Source organism: Chlamydotis macqueenii, chromosome 18, assembly GCF_036417535.1.
Source record: "Chlamydotis macqueenii isolate bChlMac1 chromosome 18, bChlMac1.mat, whole genome shotgun sequence".
NCBI classification, from domain to species: domain Eukaryota; kingdom Metazoa; phylum Chordata; class Aves; order Otidiformes; family Otididae; genus Chlamydotis; species Chlamydotis macqueenii.
Genome location: NC_141573.1, coordinates 1,838,844 through 1,863,524, shown reverse-complemented (window position 1 = coordinate 1,863,524; position 24,681 = coordinate 1,838,844). Strand labels below are relative to the sequence as shown.

Sequence of the window (24,681 nt, the reverse complement as noted above, 5' to 3'; positions counted from 1 at the left end):
CCCTATCAAACCCATCCCAGATAAATCACTGCTCCAAACTCCCAGTCTCCCTAAGCACCCGTGGCTTTGCCACCTCACCCCACCTCAACCTGCGGCATCACTTGCCCGTGCCCCTGCCTTGGGGCACAGCTGCACTGAGCTTTGCAAGTCCTCTGCCCCACTGGCTTCCAACGCAGAGAAGCGTGCACCCATCGCTGGCATCATTGCAGAGGTTGCTGGTGACAGCAACGACTCTGTGTGTGTCCCCTCCCCTCCAAGGGCACCGTTATTCACGTACGAAAGCTTCGCAAAGACGTCATAACTTGACCCAAACTCAGTGCGGAAGACGCAGTTAGCACGGGGTGCAGCCGAGAGCACCACGGGACACCTCAGAGCACAGAGGCCGATCGGATAAAGCGTCACTTTGCCGACAGTTTATTCTCTCCAGACTCTTTCCCCAGCAGCGAGACCCGCACCCCGGAGCGGCCGGGCACAGGCACCTCGGGGCAGGGACCGCCCCGCAGAGCACGGAGAGCTCATCGCAGCAGTGCGAAATCCTCTGCGCCGTTGTGAAATATTTACTCTCACTACAAGTAACGCTTAAGCCAATTAACTGAAAGGGATTCATTTGCTTTGTGCATTAGCTCGGGTCAGCGTCGCTCTTCACCTGCGCCATCGGCCACGGCGGCTGGTGGGAACGCTTTGGTCCCAGCCGTTTTTCCGCAGCGCGTGGCGCGTTTCCCCTGCCCCGATCAGACTTTGCCCGCTGCGGGTTTTGGCTTGGCTGCTCCTTTGGAGAGCAGAACAAACGCAGCTACCGGCGCTACGGCGAAGAAGTGCCCGAGAGCCCCGGAGCGAGCTTGGCGGGCCCACGGCCCGCACGGCACAGCCAAGAGCCGCAACCGGCTGCGGACAAACAATTCAGCAAACCGGTTAATGCCTTTCTGATGCTCGTGTGAGTGGGTTGGGCTGTTACCCAGCCAAAAAGCTGGAAAACATCCCCAAAACAGGACAGCCTTTGCCTGCCTGCCGCTCCGGGGGTCTGCGCCAGCACGGACCCTCGACGTCCTCCCCAGTTGGCACTGGGAACAGCGAGAACTGGAGGGTGGAAGCGGGGCACAGCCAGGACGATGGCGAGCAGGCAGCACTGCAGCAAGCTGCAGCTCAGCCCCGGCTGCTCGCAGGGCCTGCGGCGGCATTTCCGTCCCGACACCGCCGCGCTCGCTCCCCTCTCGCCCCCTCCATCCGCCAGCTCCACCTTCCAGCCAGAAGAATCCCAGGGACACCGTCCTCGCGAGAAACCAAAAGAGCAAAGCTCACGACCCAACCCCGGACCTGTAATTTCTCCACTGTTTACTCATGGTGTGGGCTTTAACGCTCTTGGCCTCCGCTGGGGAAAGCCAAGCTGGACGCGGATCCCAGGGCGGCTCCCAGCTTCCTGCCCACCCGCTGCCAGGGCCGTGCCGGGGGGACACCGGGAGAGAGGAAAATGCTGGAAAAGCTGCAAAGCTTCAGGGCGCTTTGTGCTAGAAAGCAGAGTGGGAAGGGTGGGAGGATAAAAGAAAAAAAAAAAAAGAAAAAAATTAATGGAAGGGAACTCTGACAATGCTGCAGGGCAGGTTTGAGCGGGTGCAGATAAGAGCGGGCGCAGGGACAGATGCGCAGCGGGGCGGCTGCAATGCTGCACGGCGGGTTGGGGAGCGCCGGCTGTGAGCCGGGCAGGGTGGGGGGCACCGGCCGAGTCCCCCTAGAAAGCCACGGGGTTGGGACGGCAGTGGGCAGGGGCAGGCTGAGCCCTTTCACAGTGCCCAGTTTGCTTTTTTCATCAGTTCACAAAATTAAAGAAAAAATAAAATAAAATAAAATAAAATAGGGAGAAAGTTTCAAAGCAGCCTGGGGAGCCCCACGGCACAGCCCCTCTCCTCCGCCCGGGTCCCTGTAACGCCCCGTGGTGCCGGGCTCAGCGCCCGGCCGGCCGCAGCCGCACGCAGCTCTGCGTGCCAGCCGCCCGCAGCGGTGTCAGCCGCGCAGCAACGCAGCCCCGATTTGCATTTCCTCAGCCAGCTGTTCATGTTGACATCCTATTAAAGCCAGGGCTTTCTCCAAGAGAGGAGGCGAGATCGCAGCCAGCTGTGCGCCGGGATCCTGGGATCAGCTGCGGCTCCGGCCCAGCTGTGACATTTGGGACACATCACAGCGGAGCCGGGCTCGCTGTGAGGCCAGCAAGATTTCTCCTTGGGTTTCTCTTTTCCTTTTTCAGGGCCCGGTTCCAGGGACAGGTGGTTAAATGAGATGAAGATTTATACCGCAAAGCGAAAAGGGCAACCTGGGTTCCCCTGCATCTCGGCATCACCGCGCTCGGCAGCTGGGATTCCCCAGCCCCTGGCAGGGAACTGCCGCCACCACAGGAGAGGTGTCTGAGGAAGGGGGGACAAACGCCCCCCTTTTCTCTGCTGACACCAGCAAAATTAGACCAAGATGCTTGGATCCGACGCTGTAAAGACAAACCCATCTGGAGAAAGTAGGGGGAGAGGAGAGCTTAGAGACACAAAGTCCAAGCAAATCAGAGAGGATATTGGGAAAAAAAAAAATCCTCAAAACACATCTCCAGAACAAGCCTCCTGCCTTTCGGGCTCTCTGATCAGAACGGCGGTGGCCGGAGGACGCGGGTGCAGTTCATCATCGAGTGGCCATGTGCGGCTCAAGCAGCAAAGCCCGGTGTTGCCCACCCGTCCCAGCAAACCCAAAAATTCCCAGGAAGCCACTCCAGCCGCCCACCCCAGCGTGGGCGCAGACATGCCGTAAGCGCTACCGTAACAGAAACAATCCATCCTGCGGCGCCTCGGGGCCGTGAAACACTCGGTTGTTGGCTCCTTGGGTCAGAGCCGCCCTCCTCACTGCGTGTTTGTATGAGGACCGCTCTAACGGGGCGCTGAGCCGCCAATGGGGTCCCGAAGTGCCATTGCCGTACGAACGCTAATCACGCCAGCGCCGGTACACCAGCGGCCCCCGCGCCGAAGGCTCGTAAAGCAGGCGAGACTCTACTGAAAGTCAACGGGAGCTCGGCCCACACGCCGGGAGCTGGATCGGCGCGGCTCGGCCAACCCTGCGGCTGGGAAATTCCAGTTTAATGCTGCACATGTGTGTGTGCGCGTGTACACGCGTGCACACAGAGGCTGAGACCGTGAGCGGCGGGCAGCTTGAGCCTTGAGACGCTGGGGTTTTGTTTGTAGAGCTGGGGTGGGGGAGGGCAGCTATTCCTTCCTTAGAACAGAGTCACGTCTATAAGAGGCGCAATAAAATTATTTTGAAATAAGAAATAACAGCAACTATATGAAGGGCAGGGAAACAGGCCTCCAAATTCACATTTCTAATTAATTACCTGCCGGGGACCTGCTCTCAGTTTTCAGTGACTAAAACATTTTACAGGGGAAAAAAAAAAAGTCTGAGGGCTCAGTCTGTGCAGCTTACGAGCGCGGCACCCGCAGCGCTCCGGGAGCAGAGACGCAGTAACACGGCTCCTCAGCCCGACAGAGAGTGGCGGACCCGGCTCCACGGGCTGCCCAAGCCAGACAGATGAAGTTATTCAGCCTGGAAATCAGTAAATTTTTAACAGGGTCGCAGCTCCGACTTGAGGAAACCCACCGGGCGAATAACGCGTGGCCGTCCCGAGACGGCCGTGTGCAGAAAACACCCACGCGGAGTCAGAGCTGCGGAGGTACCGACGGGAGCCACCAGCACGGCGGCAACCTGGCCCCGTCCCCCGCAGCAGGTCAGCTCCAACCCCTGGACCTGGCATCACCTCCATCATCCATTCTCCTTAAAAATCCCATCGGGATCTCCGCCCTACATGCCCCAGATCCATGGTCCAACTTCCCAGCGTTTCAGGGGGCTGGTTTAGTCCCGGCCTGGAGTATCTTCCAATATAAAGAGAAATTTCTCACTACTGGCAAGGATTTAACCCCCAGCACTGGATGTGACTGCTCCGACACGGTCCCCCGGCTCAGCGTGGGAAGGACAGCCTCTTTCCACCCAGCAGCCCTCCCAGGTCCCCAGCGCACCCCGAGATGCGTCGGAGGGGAAGAGATGGGGAGAAAATAAGGCTTTACCTTGGATTTTCCTTCCCCCAACATGGGGATTAATTACACGCATTGTCTGGGCGCAAACCAACTATCACCAAGCAAAGTCTCACTCCATAAATTTTAAACTGCTAATAATAAGGCTGGACAGGAGTTTCAAAGCTCCGGTAGAGAGTTTACAATTAACCTACTCCTGTCAGCTGGAAAATCACCTTACAGTGTGATTCCAGTTCATGTCTGACTCACTTTGAGCTAGAAATGGCTTTTGAAACCCAGCAAACGCACCGCGCAGAGCCAGGAGGAAGGCGCGAGGGGCAGAGCTTCAGCCCAGGTCTGACATTAAGTTTTCCCGACGCTGGGGCAGATTTTTGCCAGGTGCCCCCGCAGCGCTGCCAGCCCAGCCTTTGGGAGCTGGAAACCAGCCTCCTCCAAGTTCTGAAGCTCTTTGGACTCATCTCAGTCAAGTTTTTATCGTCGGCTCCAAGGGGACAAAAACCTGGCTCAACACACCTTTGGTTTAGCACTTGCAATGCAAGTGAGGAAGATGAGGATGTAAATTTTGAAGCCCCAAGCTACCAGAGATGCATAGGGGAAGACAACCCAACGCCGTTGTGCCACGGAGCATAAGACGTGCCCACCACACCCAGCCCCATTGCCTTTCCAAGCTGTCCAAACTGGGAGGTGAAATCCATGAGTTGGAGCCACCATCCCAGCGGTCCCCTCCCGACGGAGCCACGCTAACCAGGTGACACATGGACATCACAACAGTGTGATGACGGGTTACAGCCCTACAACTCAGCTGCATTGGATGCCCTCTCCTCCCTCTTTCACCAGCTCACTCAGCTTTTTAAAGATTTAAAAAAAAAAAAATGTGCTATGAAGAAACTTTAGGGGAGCTTTGTCATCCCAGACAGCCTAGTTGGAGCCTACAACTTCACAGACCAAGACTTTGAGCCCTAGTCTTTGGCCACAGCCACACGGTGAAGCTTCAAAAAGGTCCCATCCGAAATATCTTTTAAAAAATACCCCGACAGTGAATTGCATTAGTGAGGAGTAAGTTGGGGGGGGGAGGAGACACCCAGTCATTTTCTGTGATTAAAAGGCAAATTTTATTCCTCTAGAAACTTGGAAGCAAATGTGGCGTTGCTATGGTTTCACACCCACCGGCTGGAAATGACAATATTAGCAGGGTGACCTGGTAATTAGAAACTGTGCCCCCAGGTCAGACCGCGGAGAAAATAAAGAGAGATTACGGAGCCCTAAAGACGCAGCATAATGCTGCGGGCTCCTGAGCTCCCTACCTTTTATAACCGGCCCATTTAAATGCAGATGATGACTTTCCACCTGGGGCTGCTAATCTGTCTCACAGCCAGATCAAACAATGCGGCATCTCTCCGCACTGTGGGGCCGGGCTGCTGTCGAGCCGGGTCTGTCATCGGGTCTGTCAGTCTGGCCATCCCCCTGTTCTCAGGGTAAAACCCAGAGGTTTTTTTTTTCATTCGCAGATGATTATTTTTTCACCCTGGATGTTTACGTCCTCCTCTCCCTCCTCCAAACCCCAACGATTTGGAGCAAACCAGGCTCAGGATTTCCTCTCAGCGATGCAATGTAAAACAAGAGGGAGCAATCAAGCTCATTAGCGTTGGGCTGGCATGCACTCAATGTAGGGAGGGAAGGATTATGCACTGGTACTGAGATACCAGGAGGGTGATTTCGAGGAAGCAGGTGGCTCCTCTCAGCCCAGCATCTCTATGACGGCATGAGGAAGACTCAAGGGCCCAGAGTCATTCCCAGCCCAGCAGATCCTACTGGCCTCAACTGGGTGGGCAGATGCATGTCACCCTGAAGAGTTTCTAGGGAGAAACTCTTCAGCAGGGCTTGTTGTGAAAGGACAAGGGGTAATGGTTTTAAAATAGAATGTAGATTGTTTAAAATTAGGGTGGTGGAGCACTGGCCCAGGTTGCCCAGAGAGGCGGTGGAGGCCCCATCCCTGGAAACATTCAAGGTCAGATTGGACGGGGCTCTGAGCAACCTGATCTGGTTGGAGATGTCCCTGCTCCTTGCGGGGGGGTTGCACTGGGTGGGCTTTACAGGTCCCTTCCCACCCAAACCATTCCATGATTCTATGATTCTATTCCTGCAGAAGCTTCCTGCCCCAGCACCTGGGCAATCCCACCACTCCAGCCCTTCCCCAATGAGATGTCTCACAGGAACAAGCAGCATCAGTGTCGACAGCATTTGGAGACCACATCTCATGCTGAAGGACAGAGAAGACCAACCCTGTGCATCTGAAGCAGGGTAGAGTAAGCGTGGTTCACCCCTGTCACGCTCAGCAGAAGGTTGCTGAGCCCAGGGTCTGGTGAGGAAAAAAGCAGCCCAGGTGTTTTCGGCTGCGTTTCCTTTGGTGGCAGCTGCTGGGTGGGGACTGTCCTCACCCAGGGCTTGCACAGTACACAAGGATGTGAGAAACAAACAAGGCAGCAGTCATTCCTGTAAGCTGGACATTAAAAACACATCCCCCCCTTTTAAACACCGACAAGGCGGGTAATGCCGGTATCATTAAAGCCAGATGACATCAACACCAGCAGACAGTGAAAGGTTTAAGCTCCTTAGACTCTGGCACCTGCCTCTGTAACGCTCTTCATTTTCACTGGGAGCGCATTTCAGTGATGGCTGGTAACCACCCCATGATGCCAGACCTAATGCCTGAAGACCCAGTTTGTCCTACCATGAGCCTGTGACAGACCCTGGTGCAAAATGTGGGGTTTCTAGGTCCTACTCCCTTCCTCAGATGAGTGGACATTCTCACAGTCACCATCTCTGTTGCTTTATGGACCTGGAAACCCAAGCTCAGACAGGTCCACCCATCACCAGTTTCAAACATTCCCTATTCCAGAGTCACCCCAACCATCTCAAAGCAGGAAAGAAAAAACAGAAAATAATGCCCAGAAGACTTGGGAGGACACAGTGGATGATGCTGTCTTCCTCCTTTATCCTACTCTTTGGAAAATGCTCTGCAAACCTAGGAAGGAAAAGCCAACGGAGCATCCTGGAAAGGAATCCCGTTGCCCTTGGGAAGATCAGCCTCCAAATGCAGCTGTGGGCAAAAACCTTCACTTCCAGCTGCCTTTTCTTCAGCTGTGAAACAGCGATTGCTCCTTGGAGCTATGCTAGAGCAATAAAACCAGTAGGACAAGTGAGCGCTGGAGCACAAGGCGCTGGGAACACGAGAAAAGCAAGACTGGGTCCCCCAGGCCTTCCCACGCACACCTCCGGCATCCAGGCAAACCTGAGCTCCTCCGCGCCTCGGTTCCTCCCCGCTTGCCCACCCGAGACCCAGCTGCACAGCCCTGCAAGAACAACTGTCACTTGGCACTGGGAAATCGGAGAGACCTGATTTTGCAGGAGACCATTGCAGATAGGTGACAGAAATCAGTTCTGCAGTGCTGCTTACTCCTGCGGGCAGCGGGAGCCACCGGGGCCCAGCACACGCATCTCTTACCGCTGAGAAAATATCCCAATAAAAAGCCAAAACTGAGCCTTATTAGCTTCATACTTGCCTTCCTCAGCCCCTCTGCTGCCTCCTGTCCCCTTTTCCTCGCCCCCAGTCCTCCTCCCTTTCCAAACTGTCATGGTTTATTTTGTTTGGGTGGATTTTCTTTTTCTTCCCTCCCCCGCCCCTCGCAAACAGATAGTTTTCCCATGGAGACCCAGCCCGCTCCCTGCCTATTAGCATCCTTGTGCATAATTAGAACCCAGGGCATTGTCATGCAAAGCAGCCTGGGATGACAACACTTCAGCCTGGACGACGCAGAAATGCTGCGAGGAAGTTTCTCACACTGGTTTTAGCCAAGGCAAACTGGGCTGCACGGGTTTGAGATTTTAATTAATCAACGGGTGCTGGGCTCCCTTCGCGGCCCCGCTGCCGCGTGAGGAAAGAGCCCCAGGCACCCACGGGCTCCCCTGCACCCATCCAACCATGGGCTTCACGTTTCTGTGCAATACTTTTAGCTCATTAAAATAAATTAAAAACCCCACCCCAGGCAGCCACGAAATCATTTTTCCCTCCGGCCATAAGGGACGACAGGGCTTAATCCACAACTCCATCACAGCAATGTCTCTGATGGGCTCTGTCCTCACTGCTCTCCCCAACAGCTCACGTGCAACCAAAAAGGCTCAAAAACCTTTTTCTGCTCCCAGGTCAACCTTTTCAGGGGTCATCTTCTGGCTCACCCCAGCTGGATACTGGTGGCATTCCTCGGGAGAGTTCACGCAGCACAACGGCATCATGATGGTTGGGGGAAGGATACGGGTGAGCCGGCCCAGGGTAACCCAACGGAGAAGATGGGCTCGATGATGAGCCCTGCTCAGCCAAACCCACCCGCTCCTGGAACCTTCCCCTTCTCGGCTGCCACCTCCCCTGTCCCTGGGCAGCGGATGTGAGCCGGTGGGTGCCTGTAAAAGGCACAAGGACAGAGGAACCACATTTTCCCAAGGGCCAGAAATGCCATAAATTAGGAGGAGCAGATTTCCCAAATACCTTCTGCAGAGCCAGGAGAAAACATCCCCATCTACCTACCCCACTGGGAACAGCCGTGTTCACCATATGGCAGAGCAAAAGATCAGCTCGTAAAGGGAGAATAAAAATAAAATTCTAAGCAGGGTCTAAGAAATACCCAAGTCCTGTTTCCACTTCATAACGGGCAAAGTCCCACTCCGTCACAGTGGGCTCTGCATGCCACGTGCAGCGGTCACTTTTACAAAGAGTTTAAGATCCTCCAGTTGCAGGATTTTGCTCCGAGGTAGAACGTTTAGAAGCATTTTATCACCCACCAAGACGTTCCCTGCAAAAACCGCGCCACGTCCGCTCCTTCCCGCCCCCCACCTCGCTGTAAAGGGTTGCTCTCCAGCACTTTGCAGGCAAACCCAACCTGCTTGCGGCTGCTGAGTTTTTAAACTTCCACCACCTCCAGGTTTGTTGCAGCTGGAGGGGGCTTTGCCCCACGGCACTGGGACCCCCTTGGCCAGTGGAGCCAAGAGCACCTGCATCGTTCCTGCCTCCCCAGCATGGTTTTGGCAGGTACCTCATGCACATCCCTTGCTGCCCCTCCTCAAACAGCAGCACGGGCAGGCACGCAGCCTCCCTGCCGCCAGCTCGCTGCTTGGGGTCCCCAAACAGCATGTCCCTGCGAGATTGATGGCCACCGCAGCGGCAGAGGCCGGAGGGGCTCCCCGCCAGACCCATCGAACAGAAAACCCGAAATCCTGCCTCCTGAAGCATAATTAACTTGCCCTTGTAGCTCCAGCGAGCTCTTGGCTCGCAGCGGGGCTGGGGGGGATGCAGTGTTGCAGCAGAGGCTGATCGGAGGCAGGGAAATGCATCCCAAACTGGGTTTCCCTTCTGCTTCCTCCGGATCCAATAAAAAGCCCCCAACAAGCGCCACCAAAAGGCGAAGAAGCGGCCGAGTTCAGAGCGGCTCTGGGCAGTGCGGTTGGGTAATTGAAATGTGCTGAAACCATTCGGGACACTCCTGGGAAGGTCAGGGATTAACCGGCCCGGCGGGTCCCATCCTTCCTCGAAGCAGCACCTTGCAAGTGCTTTCCGCCCCAAACTCCAGCTCCTCCACCAGCTGACGTGGATTTTGGCACCAAGGTCTCAACGCTTTTTCATACCCCTGACGTGCTTTGCCAGCATTTTCTGTAACAGTAACAAGAACGCTTTTGACACAGAAATTTCAAGAGAAAAATCTGTGGGAAACGGGGGCTGCGGGGAAGGACGGCATCTGCTTTGAACCGCTTTCAGTGATTATTTTTGCCATTTTTTGCCCTCCCTCACACAGATTCCTGCTCACTGAAGGACAGGGCTGCAAGCACCATGGGAAGCTTCCCAACGCGCAGCAATCAAGACCTTGCTCTGCCTGAGCATCCCAGAGCTTTCCACCCTTCCACAGCCCTGACGCAGGATCCTGCTGCGGCAGGTTGACTCACAGCGGCTGCGGTCTCCAGGGAGGCGGCTGGGACGTTTCTGAGGTGCCCTGGGTTTAACCGTTAACCTCCGAGCTCTGCTTTTTGGCTTCACCCTGGGAATTCGCCCTCCCTCAAAGCAGAGCCCGAAGCGGCGGCATTTAAACCATGGCTGCAGAAGGGAGCGGGCGGCGTGAGTCAGCGGGAGGAGGAAGGGGATGTCTCCTGACTGCATCCCTGGAGAATGCCAACACCCGACGCCTCCGGCTGGCCAACCGCCTCCCCCAGAGCCGTGCTGGTCACAAAACTAGTGATTTCGGCCAAAAATATATCTGATGGCCACCCTGTACATCAGCGGGTCGTTAGAGGATCTGGTACTCATTAACAGTCCCGCAGGGCTGCGTGCCTGCGTAACCTCTCCCTGCATGACCCTTCCCTGAAGGGAAATAGCGGAAAAAACTGCGGTGAAAGAGCCAGAGGTAGTACAAACACCCATGTGTGCCTCCCCATGTCCTCTCCTGCTCCCACCCACCCTAAAACAGCGAGAGCTTGGCCAAGGGGACACTGTGACTGCCCTAATCCCGACTGGTGAACGCTGCGGCGGATGGTGGGCGCGCATGTCGGACACCGCACTAGAGCAGGGCCGGGGAGACCACTTCAGCCTCGATGTGCCCAAAAACCAAGGTGGGTGCGCTTCGAAGGCGGCATCGTCTTGCTCGGCCATTTCCAGGGGCTTTTTGCTCTGCTCGCCACACACAGGCAGCCACCGAAGAGCCCACCGTGCCGGCGGGCCGCAGGAAACCCCCACCTCCGCGGATGCTGGGGGCCGGGGAGGTCAGGCATCACTCCCGGCTGGAGCTCCCTGGAGTGTTTGCTCTGCCTGCCCCCGGACCTTGCCACAGCAAGGCAGGCAGAGCCGGCAGCCGGGGCTGACCCGGCCGGTGACCCATAACCGGCCTGCCCAAGTCCCTGATTGCAACCTTCTGGAGGGGCCGGCGGGTTTAACGCGCTCCGCTGGGATGGGGAGCATGCCGAGGGGAGCCGCCGGCAGCGCTTCCCGGCCAGGTCGGGATGGTTTGGCTGGCAAGAACCTCCTGCAAACCCGAGCGGAGGGCAGTAGGGCGGTGTCCGGGTGCACATCTCAGAGGGTTTTCCGAGTGTGAGCTCAGCCAAGGTGGCAGCCCAGCCCCGGCAGGGGAGGACGAGGGCATCGCCAGCAGCTGGGCAACGATGGAGTGGGACACAGCCACACTGGGGGCTCGGGTCGCGCCTCTGCAGGGACGGACGCTGCAGGCAAGCCAGCAGCAGAGCCCCAGAGCAAACTCAGGCACCTGCTCCTCCAGGTCTTCACCAGACCACTGCTGCAGGGAGCTGGTGACCGGGAAAGCACCCTGGAAGTGTCTCCAGTTCACCGGGATGCTTTTCCAGTTCCCTGACAGGAGAAGAGATCACTGAGCCCTTTCCCAGCTCTTGTTATTTTAGCAGCTCTGTGCCAGCAAGTTCTTTGGTTTTCCTCCTGCCTGGGAAAGGATTTTGCAGGACAAGAGCTCACTGGGGTAGATCACACATGGCCATCCCACCACAGGACAGAAAGGGACTGGAAGGTAGAGTAGAACAATGCAAATTCCCCATATGCCCCTACTTCAGCTCTCTTCTCTATCCATTTTGGAAAGAAAACAAAATAACCCAGAGAAATTAAGTATTCCTTAGAGTTAAACCTCCAGCACACTTCAACTTCCAGCAGTTCAGAACATGACAACTCTTCGTTTAGACTTTCTCCTAATTCATATTTTATACCGGCCTCTCATAATCCATACTCCATCCATCTTCCTCCTTATTTGTTTTCTCTCTCCCCCTCCTTTTTTTTTCTTTTAACCTGTTTAATCTTTTTAAGTTCAAGGATTTGAAAAGCAAATACTATAAAAGATGAAAGGTGCGTTGGAGGAAATCAACTTTGATAAGAGGCTTTTATGGCTTGTAAACCTTATTCCGGCCCTTTGGCTTGAAAGGCAACACTAATTTTAAGAGCCTTATGCAAGCCTCACGTTGAGCTTAAAAAAAAAAATAAAATAAAATAAAATTGTACCAGCCTGGAAATGATGGGCACCTGGCTAAGGGTCTTCTCATCACAACGTGCTGAAGGCTTAATGAAAATTGGACAACCAACAGCAGGACAGCTCTGGGCTTTTCACGTTATTGTTTGCAAGAAAACAAGCAACAGTCAAAGGAATATTTTGAAGGAGAAAAAATAAACAAATAAAACATCCTCAATATTATGATTAGAAGCAAAAACCTAAATAAATGCCGCTGTGATACTGTCCTTAACGGCAAGGCTGCACAACACCACGCTGCACCCCCGACCAACCCCTCCGGAGCACGCAGCCAACGAGCGGCACGTCTCCCCGCCGCAGCCCCGTGCCGCAGGACCCCTGCCCGGGTGGACGCAGCACCCAAAGCGTTAAACAGCCTCGTCTCCGCTTCACGGGCCGGGCCGCAGCTCTCCCCATCGCCAGGACCCGGGTGCAATTAGATCACGGCTTGGCAGAGCTGCTCCCACTCGGGGCGGAAACGCGGAGAGCGCGGGTTGCGTAAGAGGAGAGTGTTTGGAGACGGAGATGTGTTGTTTGACAGTGTAAACACAGGACTGCATCAGTTGTTTGAACGCAGGCCACAAGACTGGAAGGGAAACGTCGGAGCCAGTGGAGCCCAGCTCAGGCCAACGCCTCTGCGCGGCAGACGTCCCGTTCCACTACCCAGCGCTCAGGTCGGGAGCCAAGAGCCACCACCCTCTCCTCCGGCCAGCCCTCGGCGCTGGGTACCACCAGCGATGCCGTTACCCCCCTTTATCGCTGGGTGACACGAAACGGAGTCGTTCCGACCCCATCCCCGGAGGCGACCAGCCACCACGCGAGTCAAAGGCCGGATGTCAGACCACGATTTACAGTCGCTCGCCTACTCCTCTCACCAGCAGGACAGCCTGCTCCTGCACCAGGTCCCGGCTGCAAACCTCTCCAAAATGGCTTGCTGCTGGGAGCTACCTAATTACGCCGGGAGAGCTTGCGGCTGCAATCATCATTACCTATAATGCTGCTTACACGGAGACAGGCTTGGCGCTAATTAGCATCACGTGGGAGGCGCATGCAAAGCATTATTATGAGGCAAATTAGCTGCAATCCTGACGAGAAATACCTACTACCAGGAGACCCGGGGACACTGCTCTTCCCAGAGGGGCAGGGAGGTTCAGCCGTGTCCGAGCATCACCGTGCTGGAGAAGGACCAGCCCGTTCGGCGCGGTGAGCGGAACTGGCTGAGCATCAGACGATCATCTTTCAGATACAGGGATGGAGACTCTTGTTAGTGACATTTACATGGATTCCCGCAGTCTCCGGAGCAGGCTATCCCCATGAGCCCGTACCACACGCGGTGCTGTGCTCCTGGCCATGTGCAGGTCTGGGCACATGGGACCATTCTGGGTCCCACCTCAGCTCAGGGTTTTCAGGCAAGTAATTAGTGTTAATACCACAACAAAAATATCCTCCTGCAGACATGTGCTCTTTCTGCATATCCCCAGAGCTGGAGAGGGGTTTGCTGATCAGCTGCTCTGAATTTTTAGTCTGAATTTGCATCAAGGGGATGCAAAATTACTCCCCACAAAAGGGGAGTAATAAAAGTTCTGCTCAGCCACCACAGTTTTTCCAACAAGCTGGGTCAAGTACTGCATTTTTGGGACTGCGTGGTGCAAGAAAGCACAAAATAAACAGGATCCTTTATCAGTGCAGAGCTAAGACCTCAAGTCCTCGATGTGGCAGTTCGGGGACAGTGCCACAAGCTCCAGCGTGCCGGCAGAGGAACGGCTCGATGGACCCAAACTGATGGGATCCATGGGGATTTTGGACATAAGCTCTGCTGCTGAGCAGCACGTTCAGCACGAGGAGGCTGAAATCCTGCTCTCCTCGACAGGGTACTGGAGGTACAAATGGGAAGCAACAAATAGTTTTAAACTTAAATATTTTCCAGTCTGAATAAGCAAAATGGATAAAGGGTGTGAGAAAACGTGGCAGGCAGAGAACGCAGACTTAGAGAGCTTAAGGGATTTATCCCAGCCGCTGAGTGGGGAGTGAAAGCTGGATTTCTGCATCCCGGCTCAATTTGATCCCAAACTCCCTCACACGCTGCTTCCCTGGCCGTCAGGAACCATTCCCACCCACAGGTGAATCCAACTGCAATTTTAATCCATCCCCTTGCAAGCACCAAACGGAATATCGTGACGAACACTGCACGGCGCCACTGCAAAGCCTCTGCTCGCCCCAGGGAGGAACAGGGAGCACCGGCGGCGTTGAGCTGCTGGAAGGGACACACAGTCCCTTCCTGAAGAACGGGCTTTTGGAGCTCAGTCTTGCCCATGGGGTTCTTGCATTTATTTCCTTTTTTTTTTTTACTGAAAAGCAAAAATGTTTGTAAATACTGTAACTGAGTATTTTTCACAACTGAAAAGTGCTTCCAGCAGAACCTGCTTTCACAACCAATCTTACATCTCCCGCAGATCTGCAAAGCCAGGAGGCATCTCGTTAGCATGCTGGACTGAAGCGGCACAGTGGGCTAGAAATTACAACAGAGAAACCCGCTCGGCTTTGTTCCATTATCCAGGCTGAAAACATGCCTGTAAATAATAACCATAATGAAAGTCGGGGGAAAATGGCTGAGGAGTTTCTCATAACCATATGGAGCAGAGTTGTGTTGGGAAAGACTTTCCATCTCAAGCCAGATATCAGGTGTTCACTAAGAATCTTTACCAGACCCAGGCTCAATTTTCAAGGTTTGTTTTGGTTTTGGGTTTGGATTTTTGGGAGGGTTTGGGGTTTTTTTGGCTAATTTTCACCTGGCAGGCCCTTTGAGTGAGTCAGGAGGTTGAGCTCAGAGCCATGCTCAGGGGGCTGAGGAGGAGGAAGAAACAGGTCACAGCACACGCCTTCTCCAACTCAAGGACCAGGACGGGATGCTGACACTTCGCTGCCACTTTCCACATCCCTCTTCCAACCAAGATGCCAAAACTCCAGGAGCCAACAAGCCACCCAGAGATGAGGTGGGAGAAAAGCATCCTCCACTTAAGCGATGCAAAACCTCAAACCTTTAATATACTAAAAAACTCTGTGGCCAATACGACGCCTTTGTACCCAAAATGCCATCCCACGGGGACTCCCGCCTGCCCCGCAGCAGTCCGGCTCTCCCTGCTCCGCAGCGCCAGCCATCAGCTAACATCACACAGGAGAAGGGGAGGCAGGCGCTGCAGCTGTTTTATTAAGCAGCCCCACACTGCAAATGCAATTTGCTAACCGTCGTTACAACGCGCCGGCAACATTTGGCCACCAGACTTGCCTCCTTCTTTGTTTTCAGAGGACGAAGGATTGCTCAACAGCTGTTGTGTAGGCCTGGTTAGCCAAAAAAAAAAAAAAATTATACCCTACCCTAAGCACATCTCCAGGGAGACCAAGTGGTTTTTCCACTTATTTATACACCACCAGTAGCACCAAGGGATTCTGACCAAGATCAAGCCCTCGGCATTCCAGCCCCACACGGAGGGAGAGGAGCCACCCAGCCCCATGGGAACGCAGGCTGTGGGGCAGGGAGCAAGGGGGAGGACGGACCATCATCGGGAGGTGCAGCACAGAGAAGCTAAAGAAGTCTCTTGGTGCCATGATGGGTGGCCACGGCTCAGCTGGACCTAAATTTCCAAAATCTGTGCCCAAAGCAGGAGAACATTTCCCCAGCTCAAAGGGCTGTTTCCAGTAAAAATGAGCATCCAGGAGGAGCAGCTGCCTGCACCTCCCCAGCTGCGGTCACGCTTCCCGGACCCGTCCGTTCAGCGGTGCAGGAAGCCATTGGGGCCAAACCAAGGAATGAGGTAAGGAGCCCAACAGCCTGGGAATCGCAGCACAGGCACTTGGATCACACGTGCATCCTGCACGAATCCTCAGCTGACACCAGCCCCATAGTCCAAGAGTTGGTTTGACTCATTTGAGACCTGGAAGGGACCCAGCAGCAGGAAAGCGCACACACAAGTTGTGCGACGGGACGGGCAAAGCTCCTTTGAACTTCACGAGCCCTCAAAACTTTCTGCTTCAAATATTGGGAGGAAGATCTTAATTATAGCTATTTTTCTTATATCTGAAGCAATTTACGTGCCCTTCCTACTTAAAGATTAAGTTGGAGAAACACAGCTGCCTACATACCTGCCTTCCAAGGGTCTTCATACCCCACAGCCCCACCAAACCAACACACTGGCCCCAGGAGACATTTCACCCAACAGATCAATGCCTTTTTGGGTAGGAAAAGAATCAGAAATGGGTCTCAGAATTTACTGTTTTCCATTGTGGCAAGAGAGGATGGCACGAGAACAAGTATCCCCACGCTTCTGCAAGAGCATCGCATCACAGAAACGTCATGGTTGTCACCTTAGTCAATAAACCAAATAACGAACTGAATACCTCCAGTGAGCTTCCAAACAGCTCTTCCCTAGGCTTGGGGAAGAGATTTGCATGTTCTGCAGATCAAACGCATGGCTCACAAGCACTTCCACTAACAGAGCCATGTCCAACACCTTCCTTCCTCTGCCAAGGACAGCTGGAGCTGCCTCACTCGGCAGAGAAGCCCGTCCACAAGTCACCGCGTGCACCCCCTGCTCGTCCTTCAGGACCCGGGCAGGTTTGCCCATCTGGCCCTGTTTCCTTCCCAGAAGCCAGCGCAGCGGCGCAGACACCACGCAGCGATCCAGCCCCTTGTTCCTATGCTCACTCCGAAGACAGCATGTGCCGAAGGTACCTCGTATCAACATCAACACCCACGTAATGGCAAAAAAAAAAATGTACAAGAAACTTCAAAGATTTTTATGAAGGAAATAACGAGCCTTTTCTCCTAAATTAAAATCCTTTTCTTCCCTTTCCCAGCACAGCAGGACTCGCACTACATCCCCAAGTCTGATAAATAAAGAGAGCTTTCAGGCCAAAAATGCTATGTATTTATGCAGGTATCGTGAGCAACCTTTAAAGTGTTCTTTTAATTAGCAGAAGTTTCCAAAGCCCAAATTTACATCCCAGCTTTCTTCATGTAGGTGCACTGTTGCCAAATTAGCAGCGGGAGCACCACGCTGATTTTTTTTTTTTTTACAGTACGTCCCAGAGGTGGTGAGTCTCCGCAAGCCTCCATGGGCTCCCAGCAGGACATAGTGCAGACCATGGCTTCACGTGGCGAGAAAGACAGGGATGAGGAGAAAGCAACCCCATCTTGTAGCAATCTTCCCTTCCCAGTCATTAATTGCATCCTGCTGGTGCAGCCCCCTCGCAGTCTGGTCCTAAAGCATGTCAAACACACTTCCCTCCTCCCAGCGCGTGTTAAAGAGGTTTTAACTTCTTCACTCCTGAGCCCAGAAGTCTGCTGAGTCAGAAAGAAGCTGGAGAAGAGGTCCAGGGGAGCAGCACTCAGAGGTCAACAGCCAGCGTGAACCTCAAGTGCCTAACTTCCTTCTTTTGCAAAACAAAAAATGGGGAGGCGAAGGGGGGCAGATGCCTTTGCTGGGATGAACACTGGTGGGAACCCACTCCTGCTTCTCAGCTTTGGGAGGATATGGTCCCGGTTGGGGGTCGTCTAAGATGAAAGAGCATTTGACATTTTCAGACCAAAGGGTCCTATTTTTATTTTATTTTTGAGGGCCACATGCAGTCAAATGCCTTTAATGGTGCTAGAAACAGATGGGCCACCGGTTTCTTTGCTCATAGAGGGCACCGGTCATAAAAATATCACTGAAAAATAAGGAGCAAAACCTTTTGTTTTTCTCATGTACTGTTTCTGCTCCGTTCTTGCTCCTGCAGACTGGCACTGAACAAGGAAAGTGGCTGGAGCGGTCAGCAACCGCCTAAGCCCAAGGTGTCTCCGAGGAAAGAATGACACCATGGAGGAGTCAGGAGATAGGAAATCAAGACAAACTGGGTTCAGTTCCCAGTTTTAAGACTTTTGCAATGTGCAGACTGCCTGGACCAGACTCTCTCCCCAGAAGTCTCCAGAGGAGCTGAAATGGCAGAGAGATCCGAACAACAACAGCTTTTTTTCCCCAAGACTACCTCCAGCCATCCCTGTTAAGAGGGAGGACTTAACCCTGCTCAGTATTCAAGATTGTTGAGCAAAACCAGAAGCAGCAACAGGTCAGTGCTGCTCTTCTGCACAGGAATCAGACTGCCAGCTCTTCACATGAGGGAATAGTTCTTATTTTCAATAAGAAACCAAATGAACATTTTCAAACCTTTTAAGCTTCTTGATTTTTGCGATTTCACCTCTCGGGATTGCTTTTCCCATTTTTCCTTCACTGGGATAACAGAAGGGAAAAAGGAATGGAGAAGTAACAGGAAAGCCACAGGGAAAGGCGAGGGATAGAGGAGAAACCATTTTCACAGCTGAAAACTAGAAAATTCAGTCTAAACTTTTCTCCACAAAAAGCAATTAGTTAGATTTTGGAAAAGGGAGGATCAAGCTTTGGCTGAAAAATTCCAACTAGGTCAGTTAAAATAACCTGCAAACCTTTTCCTCAGGGATGATCCCCAAGGTCCCGCAGTCACGCACCCGCGCAGCCCCGCGGGAGGGCGGCCCGAAAGCTCCGGCTCCACATGGACCAGGCACATCATCGTGTTTGGAAACGCGCAAGACCTCTCTTCTCTCTCCCTGCCTTCCTCCCGGAGCATTGTGTTACTACCATTTCTACACGAAGCGTGCAGCCAAAGCAAACACAGATTCCTGGAGCCAGCTCTCAGGAGAGCAGCTATGCAAAGCTGGCAGCCCGCGTCCTTCGAGAGCCCCTCTGCCATCATCCCCGTAGCCCACATGCACAGAAGCTCTCCCTCAGGAGCTGGGTTCTTGCTTGCACATAAACCCATCAGCCAGGCTCGCGCTCCCACAGCTGGAAATGCAAATCCAGCTCCTCCAGCACCAACACCCCCAGCCTCCCTCTGCCCCAGCTGCAGACCCTCATGGCATCGATGGAAATCTTAGTTCTTGCAACCTTAAGCTTCAATCTGTTATGAGCTCCCCAAACCCAAATATTACTTCCTCCTTCACTTTGTACCCAAAGGTTCTCTGTAATGGGCAGAAAACATCTGTGTTCTGTCCCAAAGATAAATTTCAGGGTAATACACTTGTGGCATGAAGTCCTCCTCAGACCTCTGGCCAAGCGAGTCATTTCCCGTCGTTTCTCCAGTGCACCAGAAGCCACTTGCCCAGCTCTCCAAAACAGACATCACAGCCTGGTTGCCCCCACTAGACTATGTTCCCATCCCAGATGCACGCAGGTTATCACACAGAGCTTCAGCTTCCCCTGAACCAGCCCTTTCTGAGAGCCCTTTCCGTCAGCCCGCTAAGGATGCACAGTGAAATTCCCAGGCAGAATAAAAAGCAAGATGGGGAAAAAAAAAAAAAAAAAAAAAAGCTCATGTATAGTTGGGATTGGGAAACCTTGGGTGGAGACAGCTCTTTGGAGTTACAGGCTTTGCCCTCAGCCTGCCTGTTCGTCCGTATGGATGGGTGCCCCCGGCCCTCGAAGGGCGGTCACAGGCTGGTGGGCAGATGGCTGCCTGGAAGGCTCCCGACGTCCCCCAAGGACAGTAACGTGCTGCCTCTCCCAAAGGACACCACCACCCCGTACGCACAGTCCCAGCAAGCTGGGCTGGGGACCTGCTGCCCCCCTGCCCGCAGGAAGGGAGCTGGGGAGGCACGCGGCGTTCGCCTGCGGGAACACATAGCACAGCCAGAATGAAAAATAACCCTTCTGTCAAAAAAAAAAAAAATTAAAATTGGGAAAAACTAATTAAAAATGGCTAAAAAGACCCCACCAAAGCACATTTTTAGCAACAGCTCCAGGGCTCCACACAAGGACCACCTTTCAGTCCCCAGGTTGGCACCCTCTGCCCCGGGGCTGGGCAACCACCACCCGGCCAGCACAGGCATCCTGCGTGGGCACGCATTTCTACCTGCGTGATTAGGACAACTATAGACGGATGTTTTTGCATTACCTTTGCAAAAACAATTTTGAAAACAAACCAGTTTAAGTTTTTCCCCCTGGAAGGACAGAAGGAAGATGGCCAGAAGCTGAGGCAGCATACGATGGAGCCACATGAGCAGAGAGAAACCAGCTCCTTCATCCCGACGCTTTTTCTACCGTTGTGGGAAACCGACTGATTTTCATCCGAAAAGTGAGGTGTAACCGAGCATTTCGGTTTCCAGCCCTGCTCTGACAGCGTCTGCAGAAAACAGTCGTAACAAGCGCTCCTTCCCGGGAACAGAAATAGGTTTTGGTCCAAGAGCTATTTGTATTCCCTCAAAAAAATATTTTTACAAAAACCATTTGCACCGTCTCTGACACTTCCTCTCACCAACAAGGTATTGAGAGAACAGATCCGCCCATGGTTTGAGGAGGAATTTGGGAAACAGCCATCTTTGGCAGAGGCAGAAAGCCCAAAGGGACGGAAAGCCACCACGCCAAGGGGGCAGCTATCACCCGGGGCTCCTTGAGCTCCTGAAAAGCAGCGATGAGCCCAGGCAGCCCGCAGCAGGGGGACGGGAGTAGCCTGGCTCAGGTAGAAAGCCAGTTTCCCCACACCACATCTGGGGGAAAACAGGGCTGAGAAAGAAGAGCCGTCTGCTCCACATTTCAGCCTGGGTTGCCAGTCCCACCACCACCTCCACACCGAGACCCCCCCAGACCAGCCCCAGGGCGCAGAGCACTGCAGCCCAAGTACACACAGTGGACGTGTCTCCAATCCACAGGGTCCCAAACTGTCCAGAGTATTAACGAAAGACCGAAAGGCACATTTGTAAGATGCCACAGGACAAAGCGATGGGGAGGACCAGGTCTCTCCGTCCTGAGCAAGCAGAGGACGCCCCAAAGCATGCGATGAATACAACGCTCGTGGTGTAACTCTGCGCTCCGGTTACCGTTCAGATGCCCTGGAGTCATCAGTGCACTTAATGACAAGTCACACCTTTCAGCTCACCTTTCTGCTTCCAGCGCTGCTCGCGTTCAACAATGACTTAGGTACCGAGGAGTGCCAGAGCCTGGTCCTATCCTGCCCCATACCTTGCGCACCCCAGACCAGGTAAAACTCCCCCCCAGGACAGAATGGTTAACGTGCTCTTTCCCCTTCCAGCACCTCGAGCAGCAGGGCAGAGGAAGGGCGCAGCTCCCCGTGCCCTCCCCTGCGAGAAATAAACGCTAAGAACAACTGGCCGGAGATGATGCAGGACCAGGGTCCGTGGTTTGGGCTTTGCAGGAAGAGCTCTGCCAGGCAGGGGTGAGTGTTGGGGTGCAAGGATGGAGTGGGTGCACTGGCAGGAAGGATGGATGAGGGGCTGTCTCACTGCAAATCGGTAGCAGGCTGCTAAAGCCCCCTCGCCAGCAAGAGCTAATCTCCTGGAAACCTCTTCCTGATGGTGCACAGCAGCTGCCTCCAGATCCTTCGCTGCAGCCAAGCAGATGCTCCACAGCATGGTGGGGAGCAATTTCATATCAATTCCTTTAGGGAAAAACCCAAGACTGGGATCCTCTTTAATGCTCCCCGCTTGGAAGTCCTTCCCTTACATGCTCTGCTGTGTTGTGCAGTTACAACATGGAAGAGAAAATACTCATTTGCTGCAGAAGCTCCTGGATCTTTGTGCCCTTCCCTGGGCACAGGGACCCCGTCAGCTCTGCAGATCAGGGGTTGCTCTGTGATGCTCTCTCAAAACACTGCCTGGTCTTCACCAGGAGGCAGCGTGGTGCTGGTGGATGGCGAGGTCAGAGGGATCACTCAAAATCCCAGTCCTTCAGCCACCTCACCTTAGCTTCCCACTCTTCCCTGCATATCTTCTGCTCTATCAACAGCCTAGCATCAATTTTCCAGGCCAGAACCTGCTCTCCTGGCCAGATTTCAGCTGGATCCAACCACCACAAAGGGCTCGTTCAAGCAGCAGCTTCCTGCCAGGCTCAGCAATGGCAAAGTCTGGGTGGGCAACTGGCACAACACCCAAAAAAACCCACCAAAAAACAACCCGGGGATCCACAGTACCATCGTACAGCCATCCTCCAAGACTCCCCCGACCCACGCAGCCAAGTGAGCTGAACCACGCGGTGGTTTGGAGACGTAGACTGATGGACACCAGGAAGTTAGGAAAGCAACCTGCCAAATACCACACGCTGGAAAAGCTCGGCGGTTTCAGTTGCCTCCACTGACGCTTTGCCAAGGACACCCTCTTTTCCCTTCCGTCCGTGGTATTTCACACCGAGCTGCAGATCTGGAAGCCAAACTGGAACCGCCTTAGCTTGCCTGGTTTGGGGTTGACTGCTCAAGATTTCCCAGCCCCCTCGCAGCTACGCTGAACAGCTTTCCTGAATTCTCGTAAATGTTTTTGCCATCCTGGTCTGAATTAAGGGCTTACAGAAAAACCTGAGTGTGGGTGCTGAGACTCAGAGTTGGCCACGACTCTGCTTTGAGCTAGTCCTGGTGGCTCTTGAAGTTGGAAGACTAAAAAGAAAAGAAAAAAAGGAAGCTGATGGAGCCAAGCAGGGAGAGATGAATCATGCCACTTTGGGTAAGTTGGGGTTGATGGGGCAGAAAGAGAAAAGAAAAAAAAAAGAAAAAAGAAAAAAAAAAAAAGGGATGTAGTTTAGTACGAGGTCACATCTCCAGCCAAAAAAATAACATACACTAACAGACGCATACCAAAATCCGTAATACATCAAATCCCTTTCAGCAACGCACTTGGGGGAAAATAAGAATTGCTCAGAAGCTGAGGTCTGAACGAGGTGTTAATCCATCTTCAGCCTGAAGCCTCCACCGCAGCCTCACCTGGGAAGCCAGACCCCCCGGGGGCATTGCTGCTCCCAAGCCTTTCTGGTCAGGGAGATCCTGGGGTGGGCTTGTCCTGCAGAAAACCCACCTCCCTTTGGAGGAGGAGAGACCCAGGAAGAACAAATCCCATGCCACAGCCATGCACAAGCGTGGCAGGGGGTGAACGTCACCATGGGAGATGATGGGGGGCACGGGACTGCCCCGCCAGCACGACGAGGACAAGGAGGGCTGACACCCCCTCCCCCTGGGCTCTGCCGGGATACAGCCACACTGCAGAGCACCAAGTTCATCCTCAGCCTAAATTCTCGCCTAACCTTTGCCTGCCCAGTGGCCATGCCAGGAGCCATCCCGGTGGTACCTCAGGATGCTCCTGCAGCCCCAGCGCCTGCCGTTCCCTTTCCCCTTCCCTCCACAGGCAGACCCTCGGTTTTTCCCCGCAGCGGGGGACGGCAGCCCATTAGACAAGGCCTGATTGCTCCTCCTCACCTCCCCCGTGACACAATCCAGTGCGCATACAAGGCAGAACAAAACAGTGACAATTGGTGACAAATGGACTGCACAGCATCCCGTGGCCTCGTCGCCACGGAGACCCTGGCCAAGCACAGGCGGCCGCGATTCGGGGACGGCGGAGGGGGCACAGGTGCTGGGAAACCGGTATGGACCCATCTGCTAATTGAACCCACCAGAGCTGAGGAGGGCAGAGCCGCCACGGGCGCACCCCACGGCAGCACCCAGCCCCGGCGCAGGAGAGGGGCCTGCAACCCGTCAGCTCTGCCCCTCCTGGGCCGTCCCCCTCTAATAAGGGTAATTTTCCAGAAGTATTTTCTCAGGTCAGAGCAGCCGTTTGACAACAAACAGAGACGGTGGAAAGGGTTTAACTGTCGCTCACGCTGGCCCAGCAAGCATCACCAAGCACATTTTCAATGCTAAATAACAGCTCTGTGCCGGACACTGTAGCACAATTCCTGCTTTGCCAAGGAAGGAACCGGGGCCAAGAGAGGGAGAATGACACTTGCTCTCAAGCCTTTTGCTGGCACAGCCAGAAATCTCTTCCGGGAACATCTTGGAGCGACTCAATGCCTTTTACTTTCAATGCAAGCGATGTAAATGCCCCGCAGCCAGCGTGGAAACACTTCACGCTCACCCAGGGCTGCAGACATCCTCCAATACTCAAAGTGTCCACAAAACTGGACATGCAGTTTCAAAAACTCAGCCTCCCCCCTCCAAGGCAGCAGCAAACATTGCCCTGGGTTGGGCTTGCTGGAGTTGTTTCTCGACAAATACCTGCAGCAGCCACCCAAAACAGCGACAGCCCCTGGAAAACGACTTTGCTTCTTCCCCGCACTGCCTCTGACAGAACTGCACACCTGCAGCTTCATCCTCTCCAGTCCCCGCTTCGCCATGGTCGCGCTCAGGAGAGGTGCCAGACGCGAAGCCGAGCATCCTTGCGTGGGCTACGTGCATTTCGGCTACGCGTCCTCCCCAGGACTCCCCGCTCCCCATCCCGCCGGGCCGTGCAGGTGGGCAAGAAAGAGTTAAAGCTGCAGCTGCCAGCCCCGGGTGCGGAGTTATGCTCAAACTGTTCCCACTGCCGCATGAAGTCAGCTGTCATTAGGGAACAAAGGCACCCCGGAGCAGCTCGAGTTGTGTCACACTCGGGAGGCGCAGAGACTGCTCCCTGATTAGGATTTCTAAATCAGTCCCATCGAGGCCCGGAGAATAAAGCCGCAGAACAATGAGCGGGGGCACATTCACACAAGCAACAGCCCACTCCGGCCCCCGCCGCCCTCCCC

General features: G+C 54.1%; 1 long non-coding RNA gene across 2 annotated transcripts in view; it reads right to left on the bottom strand.

Annotated features, from left to right (window-relative positions):
• Positions 1-24,681, bottom strand: part of LOC147598450 (uncharacterized) — a 108,323-nt gene that overhangs the window by 69,606 nt on the left and 14,036 nt on the right. The window lies entirely within an intron of this gene.